We start from the raw sequence: 24,943 nt of genomic DNA, 5'->3' as shown, positions 1-24,943 counted from the left end.
GGAGCATATGCCAGTAGAGGACTGGCGCAACATAGCATAACTTTGCCTCACTCACTTTTGCCCCAACTTGTCCCCAGTATCAGGGGTGGTGGTAGAGGCTCACGGTCTGGCACAGTCACAGATGTGCCAGCTGAGAGTTGCCCTATGACGGGAATTCTCTGCTGGTGATTTACAGGTGGATGATTCTCCTTTATGTCATCTGTGTGGTACAAAGGGCTGTAACCAGGTTTCAGAATGTGGCCCTTGTATGAAATGAGCCTATTTTAGGGTAAAATTCACCCCTGTGCAGAAGAAGCCTTTACACTTCTTACATGACAGAGTAGTATCTGTGTAAAAATGGAGACCACATCGCTAAAGAAACAGCCATATCAGGACAGATTGCATTTTAACAAAGCAAGAATCCAAATATCGCTTTGCCTCTTTGTGTATTTCCAAAAATCTTCAAAGAAAATGTGGCTGCAGCTAACCCAAGCTCTGGGCACAGTGAGACATTTCCTCCCCAGTGAATTACAAAACACATCCACGTGGTTTGAGAGAAGGCAGCTTTCAGCCATGCTCCAAGAGTCAATATGCATTTTACTGTATCATAATGGAGCTCAATGTTCCAGGTCACAGACCCTTTTCACAGGAAAAGTTGTGTGATTAAAGACCTAATTAAGTTTATTTTCCCTGTATTTACTTTGTATACCCTAACCTGATATTAAAAGCCTAATTTGTTTAAGGAAACCAAAGATGATTGCCCTAGCTAATTTATATTTGGCAAAGGTACTGTAAGATTCTTTCAGAAGAGAACATTACTTTTTTCTTCAGCTCGAGGCAAGTAAATGTGATGTGAGTGACAACCTGGTTGCTGCTTGTGAGTTAAGAATGAGGCTGGGTTTTTGACTCAGATGAGGTGTCACCTACAGGTACAATATGGACTTAAAGGGCAAAATGACATGGAAGTAACCAGCACTTTCACACCTGCCATGTGCCTCAGGCAAGCTCAGCTGCAAGACTATATAAAATGCAAAGGGGAAAAAAAAGTCCATTGAAAAAATGCAAAATGAAGAATATAAACTGATCTTTGCTGGGGAAATAAATTATTTTTTTTTAAATGGTTAGATCTCTGTGTGACTGACTATGGGTAAATGATAAGATCAGGTCTGCTAGCCTCCTCTTTTCCCAGTCATGCAGTAAATGCAAGAAAAGTCAGGTATCTTCCACTTGGATCTTTTCCTAGTCCCTCTGGCCTGATTTGGGGCCAAATTCTGGCATAACGCCACTGAGAAATTCCCATTACAAACGGGAAAATCAATGGATCTGGCCCTTCATCCTCAGTTGTGTAGGCATGTAACTGTAGTTTTTCTGAGGCACGTAGTTATTAGTAACCTGTGAAAGCGCAGCACTATTAGGATACTCTGTAGTAATGCTGCCATTTTTAATGGAACTTACAAAGCCCCTGTGCACCAGCTTGTTGGAAGAGAATAGGGACGACTCCTCTTAAACATGGGGATCTGGCATATTTGTGACAGAAAGAGGTAATTTCAAAAGTTACAGTACAAGGAAAAAAGCTTATGGTAATTTAAGATGGAATGCCATTAATACTTTCTGCTGTACCACTAAATCCTATTAAATAATATAGGAATGTATCATTTAGCAGTATGGCTTTTTGCAATATTAAAATTCAGAAGAGATGTGTGTTGATTGTCTATAAAAAAAAAAACCAATCAAAAGAGTATTTTTTCTTTCATGTACCCCACCTGCTGTTCCAGTGTCCTATATCTGGAAGGAAGGAGGTTGAAGCAACAACGTATGTGGTGTTGTTTTTTTGTTACTGCAAATGCAGAACCCAGGTCTCTCTTTAGGGTTCTGGAACTGAAGTTGGAGGTCTGTAACAAAGATACTATGAAAGTTCTGGAAGTTGGGGTGCAAATGTACACCTTTCAATTACACTAAATGGTACTGCACCTTGCAACATTGCCACCCTCCTCAGTACCACAGACCATGGGCAGAATGTGGCCCATCAACTCCAGTTTCCTATTGCAAGTTGCAGATTAGGTAAGCCACCAAAAGTAGGATTTGGGTTTCATTTTTCCATGAGCATCAGGGATATGAGGTAAAATTTTCAAAAGCATCTATGTGACTTGGGAGGTTACGTCCCGTTTTCAAAAGTGATTTATGCACTTAGGAGCCTAAGTCTCATTGAAAGTCAATGGGATTTAGGTTCCTAAGTGCTAAGTTACCTTTGTAAATGAGGCTTAGGCTCCTAAGTAATTTAGGTGCTTTAAAAAAATGTTACCCTAGTTTTGCTTTAGTGCAGAGAAAATGTAATTTTTGTGATGGTAATTATACCATGGTTTAGCAACTGTATATGGTTATATTAGCTTTAAAAGGCTTGCTTTTTTTGTTCTCTTTCTTTCAGTTTTAAAGATTGTACTGTAGAAGCAATTTTCTTCACAGTCCTAGTGAATCTCTACATGCTGCCTGTCAACAAACTGGTAAGATAATATGGACTCAAGTGCCAGGGGAAAAAACAGTGTGACCCAAGAAGCAGACTAGAAAGAGGACTGTTCCATAGCTGATTAGAATAATCAATTTTGTTTCCCTTTATTTTCATCCTGATGGAATTGGCTTAAAGTGATTAGGGTTTGGAACAGAGATATTGCAAGATTCTAAAACAAAATTCTAGATGTGAAGGATTCTAGAATTTTAGGATTTTGAAACAGGGGGATTCTAGGACAGCAAGATTCAGCAACTTGAAGAAACAGAGAATTGGAAGATGCAAAACACAGACCAGGACTATATCTAGTTATGCTTTTATGTGGCCTCCATTAAACTAGTATTTGAGTACCTCACAACCATTAATGAATTTATCCTCAGTGCAGCCTTGAGAAGGAGGGCAGAAAAGATTGTCTGCTGAGGATAGGGAACTGGGGAAACTCTTCAGAAGTTGGGAATTTGACCAAGATGAGCTATGTTTTGTACTGATGTGGCTTCAGAGAATTAAGAACTTAATTTGAGACTCAGACTGGTATTGCTGGAAATGCTTATGTGTCAACCAGAGAAGTTTATGAGACCTGCATAAGACCCAATATATCCCCTAGTGAACTATTTTAAAGGGGAACTTTTTTGAACGAGTTCTGGGTTTATTTGCAGCTGATGTGATCTATTAAACTGAGTACTATTGCATGAAGAGTCATCACCGAATTTGGCCAAGCAACTTTAACATACACTATATACATATATTGTATTTTCAGCTCTATACCCATTCATAAAGTTCAAGTTTAAGGCTTGGCTTCAGCATCCTTTAGGAACAATGGATAACATTGTCAAATGCACCTGAGTTACTTAAGAGCCTAAATCCAAATAAAAGTAAATGGGATTTGGGCTTTTTAGTTACTTAGGTATTTTTTAAAACTTGACCAATATGCTTGTGTTAATAATAAATACACATTTGCTACCAGACAGTTCAAAACCTAGGAGAGACAGGTTACAGTCCCTAACCATTCAGGTCAAGTCTGTCCTCTAATCCCCCTTCCCCTCGAGAGTACTCCCCTCCCCCCAAACAGTGTCATGCAGCAAGGCCAATTTGTTTAAAAGGGGCCTCTGATTTGGGATGCCTAATTTGAGACAATTAGATGCCATTTGTTGATCACCTAAATGCTCAGGCACCCAAAATTAGAGGCTCCTTTTGAACATGTTGCAGTAAGTTTCCAGTGATCTCTCCGAAACCATAAAGAAGTTTCTCATCTAGGTGGCAACTCAATTTAAAGCCTCTTTCCCTGATAAATGTATATGTGATTAGGACTCCGAGGAAGGCTGTCCTTCAGCCTGTGCTGAAAGACAGGTTGTCTGGGTTCCGATGGGGAGGACATTCAGCATAACTAATGAATACACTTGCATCCTCTTGGGCAAAGAGATCTGAAGGGAGAGAGTGAATGAAAGAGGAGCAGTATAATGATCCATCCCAGGGCTGTCAGGGAAGTATGGGTCTAGTAGGTAAGCAGCCCCAGAACAGCTGGCCTCCTTGTGACAGGTACAATAGATTACTTGAATGGGTATAGAGGCTGAATTACCCCATTGTGCTGAGTGGCAGGCCTTCAAATTCAGGTCTGAAGCATGTGGGTGCTGCAGTCTCGGGAAGCTTTCACTGCTACTAACCATGGCCTGGATGTTGTCTGCTGAGTGTCCATAGTGTGGGGGCAAACACAGACCCTCATTCCCCCCATCTATCAGCCTGATACTTTTTTACCAGCACGGAATGACCTTTACATTTTAAAAGGAAACATTTAAAAAAAATTGGTTATCTTACACGTTAGAAGACAATCAATGCCTGTCTGAGATAGTCATCTTTCACAGAGATAAATGACATGTCCCGATCAGGCATTCTTCAGGGACTTGAACTCCTTTACCACAGTACTTATTCTAGTGGACCAATGGTCCTGCTAGCTACCTAATGAATACAAACCCACTTACAGCACAATAGCATTCTCCTTGGAAAGCCTTCAAAAAAACAAGGCAGGTTCTAATAAAGGCTTTCTAGTTAGGGGTGTTACTGTATTCAGCAGTCATACAACACTTTACATCTTCAGAGGACTGTAATATACTAATTAAACCTCATCACGTTCCAATGAAGTAGCTAATCCTATCCTGTCAACTACTTTGAAAGAGCGTATGGGTCCACCTGCATGGAGCAGCTTGCAGGAGTGGGATTTTAGTGTTATTATCCCCTGTTACAGATAGAGAAACTTTAAATTATCCACCATTAGCTATTTCAAATACATTCACTGGGAGCATCCACTCCAACCCTGTCAACAGTGTTGCAAGTAGAAATCATTTCTTGCCGGTACTGCACTCCTGGGAGGGACACAAGGTGGGGGGCACGTGATCTCCCTACATTACCCTCCATCTGACTCCTCCTCACCCCACCCCCAGCCTGGGGCCCCCACACTCTCCCCATCCCTTCCGACACTCCCCTTTGTATAAACAAACAAACATGCTTAACTATTCACTTTCCCCCCAAATATGTAGTATTCAGTCTGTTTTTATGGAATATGGGAGTTGGGTGAGGATCCATTTCAGCATATGTATGACCTATTAAAAGACAAATTTTAAGTAGAACTGTACCCTAAACTGCTTTATGGTATTGTACCCAAACATTGGATTTCAATGGGGGATTCAACTTCCTTTATAGGAACAGACTCCTGAAACTCTTACCAGTCCACAAAAGTGGTCCATAGTCATGCAAAGAGTCCCATTGTCTTCAGTGGGATTGATCAAATGATTAAGGGTTTACAGGATTAGGTTCCAAGTTTGTAAATTGTTCTGGATGAAACTGACAATGCCTGAGCTGTCAGATCAGAAGGAGCATCATTCGAATAAAGGTGGGCAGATGTGTGATAAGTCTTAGCGCCATTGCTAAGAAGAAAAGGAGTACTTGTGGCACCTTAGAGACTAACCAATTTATTTGAGCATGAGCTTTCGTGAGCTACAGCTCACTTCATCAGATGTAAGAAGAGGAACATATTTTCAGCAAAGTTCTTGACAGATTCCTGAGCAGCTGGTTTAAGGCCGTCAGTGTCCGACAGTATAATCTTCACTTATAGTTCTCTCACCCACAAAGCTGGAAAATGAGGCATTTGTTTTCTTTGTTTTGCTGCTCCAGTTCCAGTTAACAAAATTCATGTTAGACTAGTTTGCCTGCAAAGAAGAATTCTAGGTACACTGTGGACAACACCTAATTCCTGTCAGGCTGCAGAACTGGGCTGACATCAGAATCCAAACATCCTCTGCTCAGTGCAAGCAGAGGCATTCCTCTAATGATTTGGACTTGATGTGAGGCAGTATGGATGTCATGGATAATCCAGACCAATGGGGAGAAACAGAATCAAACACACTGTTTAAACACCTTCCATCCCCCACCTCTCCCCTCTTGAGGACTCCTGACCAACGTAACAGCACAACACATATGCTAACAAACTTAAACAAAGCATATGTATTGTGCTGTTAAAGTCATTTAAAGAATGAATGCTCTCTCTAGCCATGTGCTGATCCTTTAAGGAGCAGAGCGCAGTCCCACCATCCCTCCGGAGGTGAGGGGGGAAGGGGGCTAGCATCAAGTCTTTCCTGTACCCTGTACTCGCTAAAAATATCTTGCCAGTATTACATACTGAAGGGTACCACCCTACTTGTACTCCTGCCTGTCAAGAGTCTGAAGCCTCAGCAATGGCATACGAGAGCTAAAACAACCTGGCAACATATGCAACATAGTAACAGGAAGAGAGAAAGAGAAGGATGAGACACAAGAAAAGAAGGAAAGAAAGGAAGGGAAAGCACTAGAAAGGAAAAGGAGATATTTTCCTGCCTTTTCAGAGACAGTAAGGCTTTTCCCTGGACAACTTGTCAGTGACTGTAGATGGCAAATTACCCAGTATTTAAGGCTTTTGAATCCACTGAATGCATCCGATGAAGTGAGCTGTAGCTCACGAAAGCTTATGCTCAAATAAATTGGTTAGTCTCTAAGGTGCCACAAGTACTCCTTTTCTTTTTGCGAATACAGACTAACACGGCTGCTACTGTGAAATGAGTCCACTTTCTAGTTACACAATAGCTGGAAGCAGTCTGGGATGAGTGCAGTTCTTTGTTCTTTTCATGTGTAGGAAGAAAGGTTTGGCCTGTTTGAATCTGTTGGAGAGGATCTAATGATTTTTTTTCTTTGCCTTAATTTTTTGTTAGTTAAAAAGAAGGGGGAAAAATTGCTGTTGGAGGGGCCCAAGTAAATAAGACAGGGCTGTCACCTGCCTCTGTTTTCACCAGATCACCATGGATTCTGTATCTCGAAGGACATGCACAAAAATCCAGGAGCTATGCAGATAAAGAGAATACCATAAAAAGCTTGCTTACTGAGTGTAAAGATGACTCAGTGCATGAGGTCTGGGAGCACTTCTCAGCCTTTTGATTAAGATCAAGTTGAGAAGCAAAGTTGGGAAAGTAACAGACATACTTCCCCGATGGATTGGTATTTTCTAAGGGACAACCTATCCTAAATTCTCAATCATTGAGGGACAATCTATATTCATTCCTATATTTGCTTTCTACAACCAACTCTCTGAATAACTTTTCATGAGTGATGTACCCAAATATTTGGATGCTAATATCTAAACTGTATTGTTAAATTTATTCACCTACATTTGGGTTATTTCAGATTATGTACTATATGTAGCTTATGATTTTTAAACCAAACTTTGTATTTGTGGATAATCTAAGCACTACACCCAGATGTACAGACACTCTTTCCTCAAACTGTGTATTATATAATGTTAACATTAGCTTTAATAAAATTTCTAAATCAGTTTAATATCAGATATTTACTCTATCAGGAGACAGTATCCTGCCCTTGAAGGACTTACTAATAGATTGTTTTTCTATCTCTGATATGAGCCCACATATGTCATGAGGACATACACTGTGACATGACACTGTTGAAACACATTACACCATCATCACACTGATGCACCATTATGGCATCATTGTGTTGTTGTACTTGGTTCTGAAAATAAAGGTTTTAAAGGTGACAACTGTAATCAGACCGAGAGCACTGGCTTATCACTATCATAGCTTTGGTTCAGAGATAGCTTAGGGTTGTTCACAATGAAATGAGACGCTATTAGAACACATTGCAAAAGCACCACACAGTTGGAAACATTTTGATTTTTTTGCACATTTTGTGATGAGCTGAATTTTTATCTGTTTGGATTCTGTGTAAGACATTGCTGAAACTAGGCGGCTGTACTGCTTTAACAATAAATTTCTGAACTGGAGTTCAGCCAAGAGTCTTAGATGAACATACCTAATTTTATGAAACATACCTTCGGATGTATAACAAACAGAAGAGGCTCATTCCAAAATTCATAGGCTGTAAAGAATAAATGAATAAAAGATAGGTTTTGTTCATTTCATATTCATACCATGTGCCATATCCACACCTACTGTAATTAACTTTGCAAGTAGCACACCATGAGACACTGTCAAATGATTTTCCATAATTAAGATATGTATTATTCAAGCATTTGATATGATGTCTGAAGAAATGCTACTCTCACAATTAATGCTTGGATATGAGCATTGTCTGTCGCATGGATTGAAAAAAGCCATGGGACTGCAAACGAAGAATAATGTTTAACTGCAATGTACCAGATCTGGAGGGAGACATCTAGTGATGTGTCACTGGGAGCTGTGAAGGTTTGTTTTATAGAACGTATTCATTAAAGGCCTGGAAAAAAACATTCAGCATGTAAATGAAATTTACAAATTATACTAAATTTGGAATTAATCCAACCAACCGAGCAGATGGAGAAATAATACATATGGACATGGACACTGATTCAGGAAAGCACTTAAGTATGTATTTAAGTCTATCCCTATTCAGGGGAGCATTTAAGCACATGCTTAACTTTAAGTATCTACTTAAATCCCCATTGACTTCAACGGAACATAGGCACATGCCTATGGTTAAACATGTACTTAAGAGCTTTCTTGAGAAGAGATGCTTTCATGAATCAGGTCCTTAGAAAGGTTTGAAACATGAACAGAAAAGAAAATGTTTCAATTAGCAAGTTTGGGAGAATAGTCAAACAAATATTCAATAGGAGGGAGGAAAAAATAATGTGGAAAGATACTTTGGGTTATAGTAGACATTAATTGCATGGGCTTTAGCAGTGCTATATAGCAATGTAAAAGAGCAATACGATTTTGGACAGCATAGTGAGAAGCACTGTGTCATGGTGGAGAGAGGTACTAGCCACTCTCTCTATAACAATTCTGCTGAGTATGCACATGGAGTACTGAATTCAGTTCTGGGCACCTCATTACCAGAAAGATGTAAACAAATTACAGAAGGTTCAAAGAAGAGAATAAAAAGAGCTAGATATGACAATGACAAAAGGGAAGGGATGGAAGGATATAACATTTGATTCATGTCAACATCCTGGAAGAAAAGGAACTTTACAGCATGGCACAAGGTCGTATAATCAGAAGGGAGAATGGGATGAAATTAAGAAAAAGGAAAAACGAGATTGAATATCAGGAAATCACAGTGAAATTGCCTTCTCTAAGGGAAGAGGTGGAGACACAATGATCATAGGCATTTAAAGTCAGGCTGGAGAAGGACTAAGAAACATATTATGGGGAACAATGAGGGGGTAGAAGAACAGTGTACTGCTAGATGGCCTAATAAGTCTTTTTCTACCTCTGAGCTCTATAATTCCATAATTCATTTCATTGTATTTATCTAGCTTTCTTAAGTACGGCTAGCAAATTAACACAAAGTCTTAGTACATCAAAAGGATATCCGTGCATGAAACAGCAATACTATTCCATAGTACGTATAGGGCTAAAACACATCGTGTTTCCATGGGCGCACACTAAGGGTAGCACTCTAGTACACCTGTGCCAAGAGCAGGTATAACCTGCTTCCTAGTGCTGGAAAGGGCCCAGAAGGAGGAACCCACTAGTGGTATGTGAAGTCCTTAGTAGCACTAAGGCACTCTGATACCATGGTGAAGGGCGTGGTATAAGACAAGACTAGGTGTTTCTGTGTTGGGCATGGGAGGGCTGTGGCCCCAAGTCAATGCATGCTAGCATAGATGTTAAACTTTTTTAAAAGTGGCTGGTAAATCACTTTTGTAGATGTAGAAAGAGCCATTCTGCACAGTGCTTCCTCCACCCCTAGTGCCCAGGAAGTATTATGGGGCAGCTTCTCTACTAGTCTGAATTAGTATTGTTCCATCGTCTTCAAAGGAGCTGCCCCGATTTATAACAGCCAAGAATCTGGTCCTACGTCTTTTAAAGGCATAATGTATTTTAGCATAATGTGATCTCACTCTTAATGTCATCTATCATTAGGTACTACCTAAAAATAAAAACACAGGCATCTGTGTATTAAACTTTTTCTATGGAAGCTTTTGAAACCAGGTCACACTGAACTAAAAACCAAAGCTTGGAAATGTCCTTATTAGGATAAAATACAAATGCATCATTGCATACACAATTTGGGGGGGTTTTACTGGGTTATACTTAACATTTTTATCATGATTACATGGTGACATATGAAAAATTAAGCAAATCAAAGAATAAAAAGAAATAATTGTATGGCACTATAGAATCCAAGTCCAAACGTTTGTAAAGACATTACAAAGGGGTATCCTCAAAGAAAAGCAAAATCCTCTAGTAGTTTTCTCATTAAGGTTCAACACTTTAGTGGCAGAGCTTCTAAAATTATATTCAGATGGGCATAAAATTCATATATATGTTTATTTTGCAAAGGTTACAGTTAACATTAGAACTTCAAAATAATCATTAATAGCAGGGGAAAAGCTGTGAGGTAACTTGGTGTATAGATACAGAGAGAGAAAACACACACACACTCTTTCTCTCCCCTCTTCCCTCCCTCCCCCCCAAAAAAAAATGTTTAGCTTTTCCCCTGCTATTAATTACTACTTTGAATTTCCACTGCTAACTGTAACCTTTGCAGATCTATATCTAGATATAGGTATCTATATCTCTAACAGGAAGGTCTAACTATACTGTAGATTTAAATCTATCTGGTTTGTTAACATGGAAAACTCTACTATGCTAGAGCTCTCAAGAGAAAGCATGTTCACGATATATAATATTTCTGTAATATTTTAAACTGTAGCAAATCTAAACATCACATAACTAAAACACCGTTTGGGGTATTTGCATCTGAGGCAAGTTTCACGTGATTTAGGAGTAATTAAGGATAAATAGAAGTACAACTGTAAAGCCAGTTGGCCCATTTTCATTGCACTCTATTAAATCCATGGCTTTCGAGGGGAGCAAATTTCTTGCCTGTGATCATCAGGAAAAAAGTTGTAAATCAGAACCCCATTCTCAGGAGTCCTGTTCATGGGTGAATATACTGAAAATCAAATATGCTGCTGAAATAAAATGTTTATGAAAACTTCTTTAATGAAGGAAGATGTTTTCCACTGTTAGAAAACATTGTTTGGTTCAAGGGAAGTTATTATTTGTATACAAATGTAGCTGTTAGTATGTAAAAATCAAATTACATTATGTTGGAGGAAGCTGGTCCTTTAACCGTATCTCCTGGAGCAAGCATAAGTGATTAGCAACAAAAAAAGTCTACCAAGAGTTCTAGCCCACAGATAAGGCACTCACAGTTAATGGGCTCATTAAGTTATGGGGGCGGCTGAGATTATTGTGGGCTGGCCCTAGGAGTGTAGCATAAGGTACATGCTTTTTTCTGGAAATCATTTTTTTTCTGGAGATTTAAAGTCAACTGAATTAAGTTCTTTGGGGCTCGCACTGAGACTCCCTGTGTGTTTGTACAGCACCCAGCAGCATGAAGCTCTGATTGGCCCCTTTGGGTTCCACTGCTGTGCACATAAATAGGAAAGAAGTGGAACTGGTAGTCTACAGAATGTCTTTGCTAAAAAGTAACCCAGGGAAACAATTTTGCTCCATCTGATGCCACTAAGTGCTTTAGCAAATGCAATTCAAGGACTTAGCATAGGTTCCAGGTTCCAGACCTCAGATCTTATCATGCCATTCTCTCTTTCAAGAGGAGAGATTGTTTGCAATGCTTGCTAATATTTTAACAAGGTGCTGTCTACACAGACACACGCTGCTCACCAAGGGTATGAGAAAGCTTCCATTAGCAGCAAAACTCTCATTGGCTTTGGTGGGGCAAGATGGAGCCTCAGCAGAGTAACCACTTCCAACCCCATATACCAAGAGTACACGCCGACACATGCATCCTGCACACCAAGAGAGCAACCCCTCTCCATGGCTATATGCTAACAGAACACCTTCCCCACATCAATACAGTAAAGATAGCACCTCTGCCTCTTACTAACATGCCAATCAAGTGCCTCCTCCCCTGCCACACCAATCAATCACCCTCTTCCTCCATACAGAACAAAGCACCCAGTCACCAAATAGGCCACCACCGGCAGGTACTCACATCCGACAGAGCATCTCTCCCCATGACAATCTGCAAACAGGGGCAACCCATCATACATACTCACACAGAGCTCCCTTTATACAAAGCCCAACAGGGCAGCTTCATACATCTTGCCAGTCAATAAGCACACCTCTGTATACTGCAGGAACTAGGTGTACCTTTGGGAAAGCCTGGATCACTTTCTTCTCCACTCATATCAAAATCCATCACTTTCTGGAGCAAGGAGCCCTGGTGCTGCTTGTAGGGAAAATTCATTAGAAATGACAGCCTAAGAAAGAGGCATGAAAGCAGATGCATGCCTCTTTTCACCAACCTGCTGCCATTCCCCCACATCACAGTGCTCCAGGCTGCAGAGCAATGATCTGGGCACACAGAGGGCTAGTAAACTGGCATGCCCCATGGGCTTCTGAAGTTTTACAGGAAGGCTGAGAGCAAGGGCAACACAATGAGGAGGGTGTCATCAGCTTTATCCCACCCTTGGAACGGTCAGGAGCAACATCATGATGGACTTCCCAGCCTGGGCTGTTGGTAGCTCAGCTGGGTCATTAGCAACAGCTGTCTGTCCAGCGGCAATACATTAATAGAGCTCTGTCCCTGAGTCACTCTGTCCAGCCCCCTCTCGCTTCATATTTCATCATAAAAATTATGTTGAGGATTATGGGGAGGCAACACTTTCAAGTTAAAATAAACATCCACTGTGTTTTGAGAGGGGGGAGGTACAAGATATGGCCAAGATGCTCCTTAGACATTACCTTCCCACTCCTGCTGCTTAATAGGAGTGAGCTACTACTCTGAACAGGATTCCAGCTGTGGAGGTTTCAGCCACAAGTGGGAGACACCATCACACCTTTTTGCTGGAAATAGGTCAGTATTTATTATGATTATTTTCTTTTGCATTAGCAATTGTTGCTGAAGTACATGGGACTGTTTGGACAATTTTTAGACACAAATCCTCAGTCCTCTGATTAGTGAAGATTTAGCCCAAAGGTGTTTTTTCTCCCCCTCCATTAGGTATGCAGGGCAGAACTCAAAGTGAGCAGAAATGAGATGCGGGTAAGTTTCTTCTGGAAACAGAGTAGTTTAATACCAGTTTGTTGCCTAACTTAGAGCGGGGTGGTAACCACAAAAGTGACTGTAAAAGTGACCTATCTGGGATTCTGTTCCAAGTTTGCTATCTTGCATTGATTTCTATATCATATTTGCTCAGTGTGAAAGTCAAAAAATGATCTCGCTACCTGCTGGTCCAGCCTGGTGTCTAAACCTGAGTTATGTTCCTCCAGGCTTTTACATCACCCCCAGTAATAATAATGCTGTGATTAGGACTTTGCAGACAATTTTGCTTATGGTGCATATGTCAGAATAGAATGCAGTACATTCTCGTAGATTGTAATAATTCTGCATTGCTAATAATAGACAAACTTTGTTTGGTCAGTAAATGAAGCAGAAATCTCTCAAGGACACATGTATACTGTAGAGAAAGAAGTGCTGCTTTCTCACGGACACTTCATAGACTTCATCTATATTTTAAGTGCTCAACTTTCATATTTAGCTACATCCTGGCATTGGACAACAGTGTGGTTCCACCCTAACCGAACAGGAGCATGACAGTCATTGTGGACAGTCCTTCAGGGGTGCAGCACACACCTTGAGCACAACTGGGCAGATGTGCTGGCTCATGCAGAGGGGGAAGTCGGTCACAACCCCTCCCTCTTCCTACCTGTCCCTCTTTGGAGTGACGTATGCATAGAGGCACTAGCAAGGAGCAGCCCTTGTGGAAGGAAACAGGAACTAGAATTGTGGTTGGTCTTTGTACAGGGGCCAAAAGAAAAGATAGGCTACTTCTCTCCATATACCTTTTCAAGGCAAGGGAGAGTAACAATCTAGCCAAGGAATGGGTTCTGTAAATCCTTTTAAAGCTGTCCCATTATTTATTGTGTCTGTCTTTATTAACTTCCCTATCTGATAATATAATATTCAATTACAAGCAGAATTTTCAACTTCACAACAGCTCCAGTTCCTTTGAGAACATATGAACACTCAGTGCTCAGGATATGGAGGACAGACCACTAAAACACCCCATTATTTATGTTTTTCTAAAAACAAAACCAATAACCTATCAGAGAGAGGATCTACAGATCAAGGAGAGCCAAATCCAGTGCTGACAACTCTGATGATTTTATTACAAGTCTTGTAATACTGGGTGTTGTTCTAAAAGCCCCAACTCCTGGAATCAGGTGATTCTGACAGTCTCCTCTGCAGTCTTAAAATAAAATGAAAGCTGAAACTTTGAAAATGTGAACTCTAAAGGCTCAAACACCAGGGGGTAAATAAGAAGAACCCCGAGTTCATGATTTTTTAAAAAAAAAACTCATGATTTTTAAAACAATCTTGTGTCTTTCAGGGGCCTGACTTATTTTTGAACGTTTGGAGTTGGCAGTACTGCATGCCTCTCCTCCATTTTAAATCCTCTCAGTCTTTGTTGTTAGCCACTGCTAAAGTCACACTCTGTTGAAATGGTCTACAGCAGCATGCTGCGGGGGGAATCTCTGACAAGACAGAGCCAGGATAATCCCCAGAACCAGGGCTGGGACTTGACCACGTGGCTGATTGTATTATAAAAATAAAAGAAGAGAGATAGAGAGAGGAGGTGAGTGAGTTCTCTCACCAACAGGAGTTGGTCCAATAAGAAAAGGTATCACCTCAGCCAGCTTGTCTCGCTCATATCCTGGGACCGATGCAGCTATAGCTACACTCAGTATAAAAGGAGTCATTCAGGACTAGATGTCGCCTTTGCTCGGTGCCCGGGGAAAGAAGTGGTAGTTGTATCACCACAGAAGAAGCACTCAGAGTCCCAATTCCTTACCCCCTTTCCACGGGGGGATGTAACTTAATGACAGTCCTTCACCCTGCTAGCCGGCATGGGGCGAGGCGGAGCCACGTCTCCCTCCAATCTTCTCTGCCCCCTGCCTGCCCATCTCCAAAGGGGTGAGACACACTGACATTTTCACAATGCCCCCATTCCCATTCTGTGAAAGTTGGGGAGCACTAACATGAAGGAGCAGAAGGGTGTCTAACTCACTGCGTTAAGCTGGGCCAAACTCTGACCCTTTGTATGGGCCACTTTCAGTGCGGTTTGTTCAACGGATTGCCCAGCCCTACCCAATAGCAAAAGGATGAATTTACAGCCCTTATTAAATTGGCAGGTTGAAATGAGCAACTTCATTAGCTGGTTGCAGCATGTGCTGAACATCGCACAAGCTAAATGCACCAGCTGGGATGACTCAGCCTGCTAACAAATATCTATATGCTGTAAAATTCCATAAACAATGAAAATAGCCTTTTGTTGGCTCAAAATGTATTTTTTAATTTTAATTAAAAAAAAAAGCCCTCTGCAACCAGACATAGAGCAGCTGTAGTTAAATCTACAGGTACAACATACTGACTAATCGACTGTCTTGTTGGATTGTAATACAACGTTGAATGCAATCTGAAAATAAAACCTAAAAATAAGAAAAACAGGTTACATGAGAGCTGAGATTTTTCAAAGCAGCCTGAGGGAGTAAGTATCCATTTTTGGAAGCAGGGAGGAAACAAACCACCCTCCTCCAAAACCAACCCTAGAGTCCTGGCCAATGTTCTCCCTTTCAGTGAAGCAGTGTGACTAGCCTATGCTGTGTGAGCACTGTTCTTGAAAATGCCCAGCAACTGAGTGCTCTGCCAGACCTAACAAAATGGCTAACTATTGTACAAAAGTAAACTACATTTGATACTTAAGCATGAGTATTAAGAAATACTGTTTACCAACTGTGAAATAAAAATGGAGCACTGCAAAAAAACAACCACCACCACCCGCCTGCGGCCTCAGCCCTCGCAGCCACTGCACTGCAGCATCCAACTCATTGCATTGCAAAGCCCTTTTCAATATTTGTGGTGTGGAATATGTGTTGGAAATGCCAGTTCCTGATTAGCATGAGTGGAATAAGCCTTTTGAATGTCTCAGTGACTTTTAGCCACTTTGGAATCCAAAAATGTCCTTTGTCACGTACGGTCATTGGCAAGAAACACCACCCTGTGCACATTCTCACTCTGTCTGGTGTGTGCAGCTACTGAAGAGTGCTTTGGAGAGGGCTCTCCTTACTCTTGTGTCAGCTCAGCAGTATGCTAATGGCACACTCGAAAGTGAGTAATGCACTGACTCCACTCTCTGTGATTATCAACCCACTCCTCTCCCCAGCCATTACAAGCCGTTTTAAGGGCACGGGGGAAAGAATAAAATAAACGGCCAGTGAGCTATAGGCCCTTCACAAATTCACAGCACATAAAACATCCCAAGCAAAGTGGAGAGCAAGAGTGCTTGTAATTCTATGTAATTGCAGGGCCACTCACAATCAATACAGTATAATACAGATACATTGTTTGTCTTGGGAGTCATTCCCCTCCCCCCCCCCAACACAAAGATTTCTCTCTCTCCCCCAAAGAAAAGAGAAGGTAGAAAAGCCTTTTAAAAAAAGTCAGAAGTCTGTGAAAAATCCATCACTTTAAATTGCTTGTCAGTGGCAGCCCAGCCATATTTAAATGACGGTTCGATGCAGCATGCACAAGGATGTCTTGTTTCATTTGATACTTGCTCTTGTTTATTTCCCTTCCCATTTTCTCTTCCTCCCTCCCCATCCCCCAAAACAGAAATCCTCCTGTAAGGGAGAACAGAAATGTAAATGGACACACACCTTTTAAGCAATGAACTCACTTCTGCCATTGGCTATTCTTCAAACCAATACTCTCTGATCCTGCTTCACCCTCCCTGGAGGGCCTAGGTGCTCACAGGCACAGCAAGCCGATGAGTCTGCAGACAGCAGCCCCATGGCTTGCTGGACTAAGCAAGTGTTTTCATCCCCACAGTTATTCTTATCTTCCAGCCATATGTAGTACAAAATGCCTTTGCCCACTTAGAGATGTTAGGCCCAGGTGAATAGCTCAGGAATCAGTATGAATCTAGTTTATATAAATGTTTGTTTTCATGCACAAGATATGACCCTATTTGTAGATCAGGTTTGGTTTAATTCCTGGAAGGACACATCCACCTCATATTTCAACAGCACTGCAAAGGGCATCACCTTATTCTTGCTATCATCATTATCCTCATATGAACATAAGAGCTGCCACATCAGATCAGGCCACTGGCCTATCTAGATTCGGTCTCTGATAATGGCCAGAGCCACATGATTCAGAGGAAGGTGTAAGAAATTCAACAGTGCACAGATCTTCTTCGGCTAATAACATGATTTTCTCCTTATACTAATATCATAGGTATCCTCAGGTTGTGGATGATTTGCTGCTTCTTGTCTGCAGAGGTGGGTTTTTGATTTCCCAGCTGGATGACACCCACCAACTTGGATGGAAATGACTTAATCAGAAGAGCTTCAGTGGGGGACAGAGAAAATGACCAGGTAGCTGAGAAGGAGTCATTGGCTTCCGCTGGTTGTGAACAGCTCAACAGCATGGAGTCCTCCAGGTTGGTGTATCTCTATAATCTTGACCCACCTGGAGATCCATGGTGTCGAACCATGAACTTATGAAGACAGCGCTACCTCCAAGAGGTGGGAGAGCTCCTCTTCACCCCCAGCACGTAGAATAGTCCATTACTTGCCATTTTCTTTGCCATTGGTTCCATTCCACACACATTCCTTTGACTCTTTTTCTACTCGTTTTCTGCCATGTTTTTTCCTATATCATTCCACAACTTAATGCATATATATGACTAGAAGTAGTGCCTACCTGTCTGTTTTAGGCTTCTACTGCCCCACATCCCCTTGGACTTGTAACAATGAGGCTCCTAGTGGACTTAATGGGATCCCTGGCTCTTCTCCCTTTTTGTGTTGTAAGCTGCTCTATATGGTGTAGGGGTTTTATTTTTTTGCAAGAAGGTGAGCATCTAACATGAGCAGCTAACAAAGTTTGGGTCACATTTATCAAAATGTTTCATTCCAATTTTCACCTTCCTTTATATAAGTTAAATAAAATGTTGAAACAAAGTCATTTTGAATTGAAACTAGAAACTGTTTCAAAAATGCTGAAACAACTTTGACAATTGTGGGGGAAAAATCAAATGTTTTGTATTGTACGACTCAGCTAAAGCAACTCTCTCTCTCTCACAGGTAGTTTGGGTTGCAACATATTGACTTCCAGTGAGAAAAAGTTTTGTCAGAAGATTCCTGTCCAGCTGTAGTGAACTCACACCACCAGTTGACTCCCACAGGGTTCAGATAGCTCACATAGAAACATAAGGAGGTACCCGCTCCCCCTTATATTCATGTGTGGACGTATAGTCCAAGTCGCACTCAAGCACTGTCTTTTTCCAGGACAGTGCAGAGGTGTACATACACTCTCCACTCGTGGAGAGGTGTGAGCCTACCAGTTAGTTGCTCTCGGTTATACTCATTTTGCATTGCAGAGATTTGTTCAGAGATGGTCATGACAAGATCATTTCCAGAAGCTGAAAATATAAAAATTAAGGTGAGCTGGCTAATCCATGCCAATAAATAATTGTTTCTGCATTTTAGAGTATTCTCTCCTGGAGACACCTCACAAAGTTCTTCCAAATAGGCTATCTGGAGAAAATTCTCATTTCTAAATTAAATAGCTTTGCTATTTCTCTTTTCTTGCATTGTATTGTTGTGGGTAGTTGCCCAAAGACAAAATGCTAAAGGTTGGCATAGTTGTGGAGATTTGTGGGATCAGAGGGGGGAGAGGCATATATGTGCTAAACATATATGCTACTTCCTCAACCTGAAGTTACCACCGCCCAGTTTATGACCTTATCATTTGTTGCAGTGGAGATGATTATGATGGCAGAGAAGAGGCAACTAATGAATATAAACAGCAGGATCAAATGACCTCCTAAGCAACAAAGAACCTGGCTTTCATGCACAGGCTCATGGTAGTTTAAAGCAAACACACAGACCCACAAAGATACTTAGGCTCCTAACTTCCACTGACATCAATGGAAGTTAGGAGCCCAGATACCTTTGAGAATCTGGACCAAGCTGAATCCTGTCATCCTTACTGAGTAGTATCTTATTCCTTGGAAAGCCCTATGAAATATGTGCAACTGCTGTGAGTAGCAATTTACTCCCTGAATAAGCCTTTTGAAGTATAGGGAACTACTAGTGGCTAGCATATTACTCCTAGAGTAGCCCTAATTAAATACATAGGACTATTATTGAGCAGCATGTTAATACTTGAGTAGCCCTATGGAAATACACAAGGTTGCAGCTGGGTAGTATCTTAATCCTGTAGTAACCCCACTAAAATGTACGGGACTATTAGGACAATGGTTCTCAATCAGTGGTATGCATACCCCTGGGGATATGCAGATGTCTTCCAAGGGGTACATCAACTCATCTAGACATTTGCCTAATTTTACAACAGGCTAAATAAAAAGCACTAGCAAAGTCAGTACAAACTAAAATTTCATACAATGACTTGTTTATACTGCTCTATATACTATATGCTGAAATGTAAGTACAATATGTATATTCCAATTGATTTATTTTATGGTAAAAATAAGGAAAGAAATTTGTCACGAATAGGGGGCTGTGACCCTTTTGCATTTTTATGTCTGATTTGTAAGCAAGTAGTTTCTAAGTGAGGCAAAACTTGGGGGTACACAAGACAAATCAGAATCCTGAAAGGGGACTGGAAAGGTAGAGAGCCACTGTATTAGGGGAGAAGGGTACTGTGCTGAGAAAGTGTGGCAGAATCAGGAACAGGGAAGAATAAGGAAGAAAAATAGACACAGTACCTGATAGATCTAAATTGCTACTAAGCTGCATGTTTTTGAAAGTTTTCTACTAAGTGTCAGCAGTCCCCTGATTAATTTATCAGATAACGGATAGTGCAGATTTATTGGTCTTGATTTCATTGGCATCAATCTGGCCAGTGAAAGTTTTACTAGAGCAGTCAGCATCAGAAAGTCTGGAAGAAACTGGTAGCTGCTTCCATAAAGTAGTAGTTTAGGTGGAAGATGAATGTTCTCCCTGCTCTTGTCTCCTTTTCAAGTGTCTCTCCTGCCTCCTCCCCCAGCCCCTGAGGAACTGTAAACAAATGCTTCAAATATATTGTAGTGAGATTGGCAGTAAGATACCATATCACTGAAAAACGGTCATTTATGTTGCATTCAGTTACTTTCACTTGTAGTCTTGTCACCACTATAGTAGATTAGCCTCATATGCAGCATCAGAAAAAAAGTTTGTTCAGAATTTTCTGACTGGTGACGACAGCACAAAGAGATGGACTCCCCAGTGAAAGCCTAGAACGATCGCTTCTTCAGAGATGGGATATAGATGGAAAGCTCTGAATTTAGCCTTCTTTCAACTTAGGTTAAACATCTTGGGGGTGGGGGTGGATTTCTCCAGGCTTCCCCATTGCACAGGATGAGACATACATCCCCTGCCTCCAACACTGGGCACCACCAGCTCTCTCAGAGGAGGGGTCAAAAACTCGCTGCAGGGAGTCATGGGATAGTTTGCCCCCAATAAAAATTCCTCCACCCTCCTGCCCAACAGACAGAGGCTGGATTATTCCCTGAACCAGGAGAATTCATACCCCTTCCAAAACCCTTGAAGTGTGTTTGTTTGGTTTTTTTAACTTGGAGGAGGGAGTTAATATTTACTGTTATAACTGCATGTTCTCATTGTTTATATAAATGTCCAATCCTTTTTGGAATCCTGCAGAGTTTTTAGCCTCAATGATATTTTGTGGCAATGAGTTCCACAGGCTAATTACGTGACAAAGAAATTACTTTTATCAAAGTATCTTCTCTTTTCTTCCCTGCTGGTTCCCTTAAAGACCACTGTTATGGTATCTCTCACTTCAACTAGTAAGGGTCAGATAAAGCTGCCTCCATCGCCCACAAATGATACTGTGAACAAATATGATGGCTCAAAGGACCTCTTCTTTTCTAGGAGGTGAACATGATGGTCTTGGGAGATCAGATATGCTGCTACTATTCTACAAGTTGAGTAATTACATTCTTCAGTCCTAAATTTCTCCTGCAGTTATAATTAGATACAGTATTCTTTATTCCTGCCCTCAGCTGATATGCAGTGGTGTTGTGCTTTCTGAAATGTTTCACTCCAGAAGTAGCTGTATTTCAGTGGTGGGTAAAGCATAAGATTGTACAATCAATTATTACTGTATTTTATGATTGCATGTAGATGAAAGGTGACATGTAAAAGTAAGACCATTATCACTACCAGCCCAGCACTTATATTAAACATTCCTGATGTCTGATTTGTGTGTGTGTGTGTGTGCGCCTAAGAGGCCTGATCTTCAAAAGTGCTGAGCACCATCCGCTTCAATTAAAGTGTATGGGAGCGTGGGTGGGTAGTGGTGTTTCCCAGAAGCTCTGAATATCATGCATTTCCCTATGGTACTCCTGTGAAGAATTCAATTTAGTTTTTCCCAGCGATAGGAGGGATTTCCACATGAGTAAGATGGGAGTTGTGTTGAAAGCGTAATTTAATTTTCACAGCACTGACAGCAGTGGAACTTAGCATGAAAGTTACTTGTAAAAGTAGGTTCTGCCAAGTCGGAGGAATTCCATGTTTGTTAAAGGCAGTAAATCAAAGGATCAGACAGAGGAGAGATGAGCATTTTTAAATCTGGAACACCAGGGGTGAAATCCTGGCTTCACTGAAGTCTGTGGCAAGACTTTCACTGACTTCAGTGAGGCCAGGATTTCACCCTAAGACAGTCAAATACTTTATGGCTATCCAGCCTGCTTAGTCTTTTAAGGGGAAAAAGGATCTGATTTCCTGCAGTGGTTCATCCTTTTTTAGTCTGAAGAAAGCTATTGTCAAGTACTTGGCGTCCGCAAGCTTGTGGGGTGAAATCCTGGCCTCACGAAGTCAAAGGCAAATCTCCCATGACTTCAATTTGTGCCAGGATTTCCCCCCTGATGGGTACTTTTGATGTAAGATTTCCGTGACCAGCCAGAATCTATTGTATATCTCAACACCCTTTCTACTATTGAGCTAACGAGTACTCGCTGTTGGGTGCTCTAACTGGAGGGCTTTTCACTGTGTTCAATCACATCCTTTTTGCAGTCTGTCAAAGAATGAAATGATTTCTAGAAGGGCCAGAACTTGCCTGAAGACCAGTAAGGGCCAACATTAATCTAAAGCCTTAAAAGGGACAGAGAATACGATGGAATTACTCATTTCAGGGCTGATGCTGGCATTACCCAATAATGTCACCATGCAAATTCCATGTTGCAAAATATCCTGCTCAGTCAAACACTTAAAACCAAAACTGAAAACAAAAGAAATTTCCCCTTTATTGTTATATTCACCTTATAAGCCATACAGCTCACCTCAGGAAAGAAATCAGAGAAAAAGCCAAGGACGAAATGAACTGATTAGCACTGGAATGATTGGCTAAAGACATCAGAATGTCTAATAATTGCTTATCACATAATTGCATGATAATAATTGCATATAGCTATGCAATAGGTACTGTAAAAAACAATCAAAGGACAGACTTCAGATCTAGGTTTCTTCTGTCTGGAGCAATATTTTTAGATGGTACTAGGGTGATATTCTCCTATAGGGGAGCTCTTAGACTTCATCGACTGGGGCAGTTGAATTACAGAGAGGAGACTACCTGGCCATAGCTGGGATACAGTCTTGCCCTAGATCCAAATTTGATCATTTCCTTTGTGAGCTTATATAAGACCACCTTTTGAAAATGGCATCTACCAACAAACCAATATGTATTAAAAATAGATCATTTGGTGAGGAGGTCGCTCTTGATAACTCCCTCCTGTGACGTGTCTGGGCTCTGACAATTACGACATGATTAGTGCTGAATGGGGGTGGGAGGAGCATGTGGCCATGACATTTTCCAAAGAAAAGGCATAACATCTTAGATGTGCCGCTCTGCTGTCTCCACCTGCTCCTTAATAAATAAAAATAAATAAATAAATGTCTAACTCTTATATGGCACTTTTCATCTGTAGATCTCAAAAGTACTTAATAAAGGAGGTCAGTACTATCATTTTCGTGGGAGATGCCAATCTACTCCTACATCACTCTGCACATGGAATGCTGTTTAGCAAAATGAACTAGACATCTGAATCCTTGTATGGAAGGATCGTAGGGACAGCACAAGTCAATTCATTCATCGAATAGCCGGGCTTTAGATTCATGATAGCCAAATGACACTTTGAAAAATGTCGCTCCACACACTATGCCATCAGAAATTTTAGCTTGGCAGAAACAGCCCTCTTTAAAAAATGCTGTGTGGGAAACAGCACATTTCATAGCTATGTTTGAGATAGGACATAAATCCTCAGAAGATAGAGGGTGACTTCTCATGCTATCACAACCATGGTTTCAGTGCAGCCATGGGCTTCAAAATGCTCCACACCCGCTGACCATTAAACTACCTTTTAAAAAAATATGAAAAATTTGATCATTGAGAGAATGCAGATGGCATTAAAATTCTGGTCTCAGATTTTGTTTTACAAGGAGGACAGGATATACTGCCTGACAGGATCTGTGATGGTGGCTGTCAGGAGAACAGGTAATAGCGGAGGCCTGGCTCACATGTGTCACACTTAGTCTTGTGATTCTCCTCAGATGTCAGGCCCAGGAGCTAAAAGCCATGCCCAGTTCTGCAGTGGCATGGTGCCTTGCTGGATAAATTTGTTTCAGTGCTCATCATTATTTCTGTAAAGCTGCTAGGTGCAATTCCTGAGACATGGCAGAGAGAGGAAGAACACCTAGGAAGTAGGGAAAACCTCAAGCAAAATCAGTAAAGCAAACTCACTAAAGCAAAAGCGAAGATGGGAAAAAAGTAAGGGAACAATACACTATCCAATAGAGGCACAAGCATTTACTGTGACACATGTAACATTACTGTTAGTTAAACGTGGATGTGTAGAATGACAAAAGCCTTTACCCATTAATTATACCATAAGTGACAGCAACAGAACTAGGAGGCAAAGATAAAATTTACATAAAAGACAAATTGTGTTAAAAGAAATGCTCCAGCCACGTATTCACAGTTTGGATACTGCAATGCAATACTGATTGGATATTGATTGCAAATCTGTTTATCTACTTTGTAATGACCTTCCCTAAAAACTTAAAGGAAAGATTGACAGATGGATAGAGGATATGCAGACATTAAAAAGAGTGTATAGGGTTATTTACGAAATAACATTCAATGTTGCTTGACAAAAGCAAAAGGAAACTAAGAAACAGAAACCAACAGCAGGAGAAATTTATTTCTATTTCTTTTAGCCCTCAGAAAATAGTGGTTGTGCTAAAACATTATTAAGCTGACTTTTTTTCCAACCAAGCAAACAGAAATTCTGGTTTCTTTCTGGCTACTTCAAGCTCACTCAGGACATGGGTGTTTTGAGCTAAGTTTTTACACCATGGCATTGTATATCACATGGTCACCACCAACACTGTTCAGTAGGATTGCTGTGGGACATGTCATGACATTGTGTGGGAGATCACTGAGTGTCTCGGAAGGAAATTCAACTTGTTGTGCAACATCATAATGCACAAAGCAGTGTTTCAACGTGTCTGTCATTGTAATACCAATTCCTACAAGTCCCACACTGCAGAGATTTAAGACAGTACAAGAGACTTAGCCTCAGGTCAGAGAGCAAGTAAGGCCTGGATAGCAAAACAAACAAAGTAATAGCCTGGGTTAGCAGGCTCTTCAAAGACAGGGGCTACCTCGTGATCCAAACAATTGTGGGATCACTATTCACTCTCTGGAATAACAGGCTTGTTGATATGATAATCAAGAACATGATATGTCACACAGTAATTCCACATAGCATGCACCATGCAATATCATGTCACATCACAAAGTAATTCTACTGAGTGATGGCCTAGCCGAATATACCCATTCAGGTGCTTGTATGGCCCTCTGCACCAC

General features: G+C 41.0%; 1 protein-coding gene across 11 annotated transcripts in view; it reads right to left on the bottom strand.

The window, feature by feature from the left end:
• Window positions 1-24,943, bottom strand: part of CHRM2 (cholinergic receptor muscarinic 2) — a 242,997-nt gene that overhangs the window by 181,767 nt on the left and 36,287 nt on the right. The window contains exon 3 of one of the 11 annotated variants that reach the window (XM_075122858.1): window positions 18,399-18,479. The exons of 9 other annotated variants lie outside the window; for them this stretch is intronic. The gene's annotated coding sequence lies outside the window, so the exon portion shown is untranslated. Of the gene's footprint in view, window positions 1-7,837; window positions 7,898-18,398; window positions 18,480-24,943 lie in introns of those variants that run through there. One more of the 11 variants, XR_012665955.1, reaches the window with a different exon arrangement.

This window comes from Caretta caretta, chromosome 1 (genome assembly GCF_965140235.1).
Source record: "Caretta caretta isolate rCarCar2 chromosome 1, rCarCar1.hap1, whole genome shotgun sequence".
Lineage (NCBI taxonomy): Eukaryota > Metazoa > Chordata > Testudines > Cheloniidae > Caretta > Caretta caretta.
Note: the sequence above shows the minus strand (reverse complement) of the source record. Positions and strands in the feature narration are given on the sequence as shown.